We start from the raw sequence: 6,518 nt of genomic DNA, 5'->3' as shown, positions 1-6,518 counted from the left end.
GAAAAGACAAAAGAGAGAAAAGAAAAAAAAAAGAGAAGGGGGGGGGAAAGATAAAGGTTTCTTTTATAAATTCTCCTGTATTTATTTACAGCTCTCTTTCTAGAGTCACTGCAATCTTCTCAAAAGGTTTTTCCCACTTTCAGACTCTTTTGGCTGATAGTACCCAGCAGAGTAAACAGAGTTGCAAAGTCTCTTGGATGCTCTCACCCACTATTTTAACTAAAACAAATATAGAGTCCTTGAGAAATACAAAGTAACAATTTTCTTACACCAGAAGAAAGAAGAAAAAAAACATGAAAAATAATGTTTCCAACACTACATGGCAGTATTGCTTAATCTTTCCCTGTTCTCCTCCCTTAGTTCTGAAGAATAAATCAGAGTTTTTAATTCAATAGAAAGCTAAAAAATATTGGAAAAAAAGAATAAAGGTTTTTTCAAGAAGAGAATTAAACATTTTAAATTCCAGAAAGGTGACCAACAAGTTTCAGTTCAGGCCAGTCCAGTTTTACTAGCCAAATCTGCCCCAAAGAAAAAAGTTTTTTTAAAAAAAAGGCAAAGGAAAAAAAATTCTTCTAAAATTGTCTTAATTTTGCTGCTCAGCTTCTTTTACTTTCAATTTTATCCTTCTTTGAATCTCAGGGTGATTTCCAGAAACTTTTTTAACAAAAGAGTCTCTCACCACACCGGCACGCTTCCTTTCAATCTCTTCCTTTCCGGAGCTGTCCCAACTTCAGCAGCTTCATGGCCGGATCTTCTTCACTGGAAAAAAGGGCTTCTCCTGGATCAATCAGGGACTTTGCAGTGTCCCTGAGATCGTTAGAATGTGCCTTTCTCAATCACTGTCTCTACGGGACAGTGAGGTCCAATTGGGACCGTCCAGATGAGAAGATATGCACAGCGGTCGTGGAGCTTCCAGGTCGCCCATAGTGTCGTCACGATGTCAGCTCCACCCTCCATGCACACACAGCATCCAGGCATTTATAATACTTGTAAATATATGAGTATAATATTCCAGAACCAAGGACAAGTGTACAGTAGTGGGTTAGTACAGACTTGGCTAGCTGGCATTCTAGAGAACCTTGCCAATTAAATATGAGATTATAAATTGGTTATTAAATTGCAATATTCACTAATAAAGCATGCTTTAAATGCAACTCAATTGCAACAGAAGATTCCTATGTATGTTTGCAAACAACGTGTTTAATAGGCTTACTTTGCTGAAACACAGGTTATATTGTTTCTATGAAATGTATAATGTACAGATGAGTATTAAACATTTTTTGTGTTGGACGACTTCCGGTATCCAGCGGCAACGGACGTCTGGAAGGTTTCTCCTGCCTCCAGCGCCCGAATCCGGCCGCCTCCGAGGCCCTTAGGGGCCAGGTGTTCCGAAAAGGACACCTGCCGCACGGACGGCTCGCCAGGGGTCTCCCAGCCGACATACAGGACTGTGGGGACCGATGCTGGCGCGTCCTAGGCTCGGCGGGGTTCGGAGGCCACAGGCCGCGGCCATTATTTTGGTCGCCGTTGCCGCTGTGCCCGGTGACACCGGGGCATTGGATTTATAACTGCAGCAGCCTGGTGGTGAACAGGGAACGGAGAAGAATTGAGGAGGAGAAGGGAAGGGAATATCGGTAAACGTGAGTGGAGTGCTCCGGAGTGCGGGGGGGTTTTTTCTCCCCTGCGGTTGGAAGGAGCACGAGTTATTCTGGAGAGAGGAGAACTTAAAATAAGAAGATTACCGGTTTTGTGGAGCTCTGGAGAGAAGAGGTGATGGAGAAATTTAGGAGGGAAGGTTTGAGGCCCCCCCTCCTTCTGGGGAACAGTGGTGGCGTCCAGCTTCCGCCTTCACTATGAGAATTTTGATGACATCACTTCCCTTCGGCTTCCTGGTTGACTAACTGTACTCTGGACTCGTTGCTCCTGTGAGTGCCCCCTGGTGGATCCGGAGGAAATTACAAGGATACCGTGCCTGCCTGAGGATTTTGTATTTTTTTCTCCTTAATGGCAAAAGGTCAGAGACCAACTGCTGGAGAGATGGAGAATTTTGGAAAAGTTATCTAATATGGACAAGAAATTGATGAAATAAGAGCAGAAATTGTGACTATCCAAAAGGATTTAAAGGATACTCAACAAGTTTCAGCAGAAAACAAGCAGAAAGTGGAAGGTTTGAGGGTGAGATGCGGCAGTGCAGAAAAGAGAGGAGACGACAGGCAATGCTGTGCTTGGACTACAGATGGATAAAATGTCTTATTTCCTTAGGTTTCAAAATTTGGAAGAAGTGGACCAAGAAGACTTGAGAGATGTTGTGACTAAATTGTTGGGAGAATTTCTTGGGAGAGGTGTTGATTTCATGAATTGGGATGTGGATCGAGTTTATAGAGTTAATTCGCAATATGCACGCACGCATGCAGTTCCCAGAGAGGTTCATGTCAAATTTGTGAGAAGAGAGACGAGAGATGAAATTCTTAGAAAACATAGGAGTGGGGCACTGATTTACAGGGGCAGGGAGATAGCCATTCTGAGGCAGATTCCCAGACAGGTACGTGAAAAAAGAAAGAAATATTATTTTTTGTCAAGCAAATTGTACCAGAAGGGAGTGGGCTTCAGATGGCTGATGCCAGAGGGATTGATGATTTTCCGGGAGGGCATTACGGAAAAAATCAGTACAATTGCGGAGGCTACGGCCTATGTGGAGGAACACAAAGCCTTCCTGGAATCAGATGACCCAGGAATTGAAGAAGGGGAGGTTATAGATCATGGGGCTGAAGCGGCTGCCGCTGTTGCGGCCCTGGAGTTGGGTCAGGCTGAACCCAGAGTTCTGAGATCCAAAACTAGGAAGTGATAAAGATATTTGGGATTGTGTTGGTTTTCCTTATTCTCTTTTGTACGATATTCTGTTTATTCTTGACTCTTCTTTATTACGTATTTAAAATTTGCAAACTTAGCTACTTCGTGTCACCTGCTTGCCTTATGGCTGTTGTATGTGTTAAAAAATTTGAGTAAAATTCTTATTTTAGATAAGAAAAATGAAAATTTACCATACCTGATATGTATTTGTATAAACCTTTTTTGACTAATAAAAACTTTTTGAATAATAAACATTTTTTGTGTTCAAAATCTGTTTCAGTAAGCAAGGAGCTGAAACTTCTCATAACTATGCCGATTTTGTTCTATGCAGTATTGGTTGTTTAAATGTCACTGAAGATAATGAGTCTCTTGTTTTAGCTTAATAATTGTGATTGGTTCATATCCCAGGGGCATGGGTGCATTATACCTATTTTTAATGTAATGGAAGGGAAAATTGATTATAGTGGAATAAATTGTATTAACCACATTTATTTTAATTTAAATGTATGCAATTACTTGTTCTTGCCCCACCTTCCCACCTCCCATGTAGCAGAGCGAGTTCACTGGATTGGTGGGGTGTACATTTAATAGTTTACTGCAGGGGTGTCCAAACTTGGCAACTTTTAAGACTTGTGGACTTCAGCTTGAAGACCACAAGTCTTAGTTGCCAAGTTTGGACACTCCTGTTTTACTGAGTTTTTGCTAAGTTTCCAGTGGAAGGCAGTTATATAGATGTGGGACTTGCAAAATATGCCCCCAAAATATAATTTTCTGTAGCTACTTAAGAAATGTTCTGTGTACTTTTTTTTGTCGAGTAAATCGAATAAACTGATAACATCATTTTTGTCATAAATTACTGAATATCGTGCGCGGATATCAGTGAATATACGGTACCCAGGGTTTTTTTTTGGGTTTTTTTTTTTTTTGAGGGCGTAAGTAAAAAAGTGACGCGATATGGATGAAACATAGTGGAGACGGGGATCCCCTATTCAATCAGAAAATCCCCGTGGTAAAAAAAGATCGTAATTATTTACCAGAAACTGCGATAATGCGTGGATAGCTAAAATATACAACACATTCATAAACTTTTATTTCCCGCTATCTTTGAAACCTTTAAATCATTTTCCAAGGGGGCGCTAGACTGGTACAACCTCTACTTGAGGTTGAAACTCTATGGTCAAAAACTTGGTGATTCTTCACTAGCGGAAGTCGCCAGGGAGATGATTTTTTGGGGGGGAGGGGAGGAATGCGTGGAAACGTCATCGATTCTGCGACAAAGGAATCCCGCGGGCTTGCTTTTACATTTCAGGACGCGACGACTTTAAGTCCATGCGCTTGCCCAGTGGTTACGTAGTTTTGAGGCCTCTCGCTCAGTGCGTCCCGAGGTGAGCGCGTGTCGAGGTCGATCGCTCGGCGGTGAAGGCTGGGAAGGGGAAAGAGAAGGGGAAGGGGAAGATGGGTGGAAGAGCTAGAGAGTGGTGGTGGTGGTGGGAAGGAGGAGGGGAAGCGGCAATAGAGTATTTGAGCTATCTGTAAAAGGGTAATGGGCAAAGTACTGTATTCTCCTGCATGCCTTGCCGTTCTTTGATCGGTTGGTTTTAAATATTATTTAGTTGGGTTTTGGACACGATAGTTAGTAATGTTTATGTATGGCAATGGGTGTTGTTATGAATTACTACGAATCACTTTTCCCCAACCAGATGTGTTTTCTAGATGTGTTGGTTTTCAACTGCTACGATTCCCATGGGGGCATCGGGATTGTGAGGAGGAAGCCCAATAGAGCTGGAAGGCATCAGGCTTGGAGAAAAGACACATTTTAAAAATGTCATTGACTCCCAGCACATTCCAGCAAAAGGGTGGAAGAGCCTTCAATCAGAATAGAGCTGGAAGGGGTCTTGGAGGTCTTCTAGTCCACCCTCTGCTCAAGCAGAAGACCCTAATACCACTTCAGACAAGTGACTGTCCAGCCTCTTCTCAAAAAACCTCCAGTGATGAAGCAGCCAGATCATCTGAAGGAAACTGTTCCATTGATTACTTGTTCAAACTGTTTCTCCTGAATTCCGGTTTTTTTCTCTCCTCGATTAGTTTCCATCCATTGTTTCTTGTTCTGCCAACAGCGCTTTTGAAAATAAATTGATCCCCTTTTCTTTATGGCAACCTCTCAAATACTGGAATACTGCTATTATTTTCCACCACCACCCCCAGTATTTCTTTTCTCTAGACTAGTCAATGTACTATGCCAGATGTGCGGTGTCACATAGGCTTTTTTGTTTGTTTTTTATTTTGTTTTGTGAGGAAAGATGGGAGGTTGTCTTTGGTTATTAAAAAGTAAAGGTTCCCCTCGCACATACGTGCTAGTCGTTCCCGACTCTAGGGGGCGATGCTCATCTCCGTTTCAAAGCCGAAGAGCCAGCGTTGTCCGAAGACATCTCCGTGGTCATGTAGCCGGCATGACTCAACGCCAAAAGCGCATGGAACGCTGTTACCTTCCCACCAAAGGTGGTCCCTATTTTTCTACTTGCATTTTTTACGTGCTTTCGAACTGCTAGGTTGGCAGAAGCTGAGACAAGTAACGGGAGCTACCCCATTATACGGCAGCACTAGGGAGTCGAACCACTGATCTGCCGACCTTTCGATCGACAAGCTCAGCATTCTAGTCCTTGAGCCACCGCATCCCCTTGAGCCTAATAGCCTTGGTTATTAGATTGCAATAAGTCCGTATTGGGCTATTGTAATTGTGGATAGTTTTCTTTTATTATTATATGAAAAGTCAGTGGACTGGCTGGATAGGTACATACCTAATCTCAAGCATCAGAAATCTCATCCATATAATAGTTTCAGTTACATCTAACATTTCCTTTCTGCACAGGAAGCAAAGTTTTTCTGGGTCAAAGAGTGCAAACATAATTGAGATTTGAAACATTTTTCAAATCAATGGAAATAGATGTATGAATATGAAAGTAGCATACTCACTGGACTTTTCAATCTTTACGTTATTCTCTAGGATCAGAAATTATTTGTGAGTGACGATCCGAAGTTGTTGCTATGTCTCGTTTTTTTACTACTGGCTCAGACAGTGAGTCAGAATCGTCACTTTCTGGAGATGAATTAGTAACCAAGCCTGTTGGAGGCAATTTTGGGAAACAGTAAGTATAAATAGGGATGGTTAGGATTGGAGAGGTGGGTTCTAGGTTCCTAGAAAATAATTAGATTGGGTTAAACAGGTGGAGTGAGGCTTTTATGACAAATTTTGCATATTGGTTGAGGCTATTGAATGAAAATATATGATATTGCAATTTGCATTTCTATTCTAATTTCTGAATAGCGTTAGCTGCAGAACTGTAAAAACTAATCTTGTACACAATTAAAAATAAGCTAGAAAAAACATTCTGGCGTTAATGATATTTGTTGAAGCATCCCTGACAGATGCATTCAAATATAAAACAACCCTCTTGGTGATTTTTTTTCCCTAAAAACTGTTAGCACAAGGTTTCCCTCTTGCATTTGTTCCCCTCTGACTTCCAGTTTCTTCCTTCAGTTACTCATAGATATGTCCTTCAGCTATTTCCCTTCTCGTCTTGTAGGCCTTTCCTGCTAAGTGAGGATGAAGAAGATACAAAAAGAGTTGTGCGCAGTGCTAAAGACAAAAGGTGAAGTATACTGGAAGA

At 41.7% G+C, this 6,518-nt stretch overlaps 1 long non-coding RNA gene across 1 annotated transcript; it reads left to right on the top strand.

Annotated features, from left to right (window-relative positions):
- The first annotated feature begins 4,110 nt into the window (after positions 1 to 4,110).
- Positions 4,111 to 6,500, top strand: LOC131198610 (uncharacterized). Its single transcript, XR_009155120.1, has 3 exons — positions 4,111 to 4,235; positions 5,855 to 5,996; positions 6,435 to 6,500. It is a non-coding gene; the product is annotated as an uncharacterized LOC131198610 (long non-coding RNA).
- The last annotated feature ends 18 nt before the right edge of the window (positions 6,501 to 6,518 follow it).

The sequence above is a fragment of the Ahaetulla prasina genome, chromosome 4, assembly GCF_028640845.1.
Source record: "Ahaetulla prasina isolate Xishuangbanna chromosome 4, ASM2864084v1, whole genome shotgun sequence".
Classification (NCBI taxonomy): Eukaryota; Metazoa; Chordata; class Lepidosauria; order Squamata; family Colubridae; genus Ahaetulla; species Ahaetulla prasina.
This window is presented reverse-complemented; position numbering and strand designations above follow the sequence as displayed.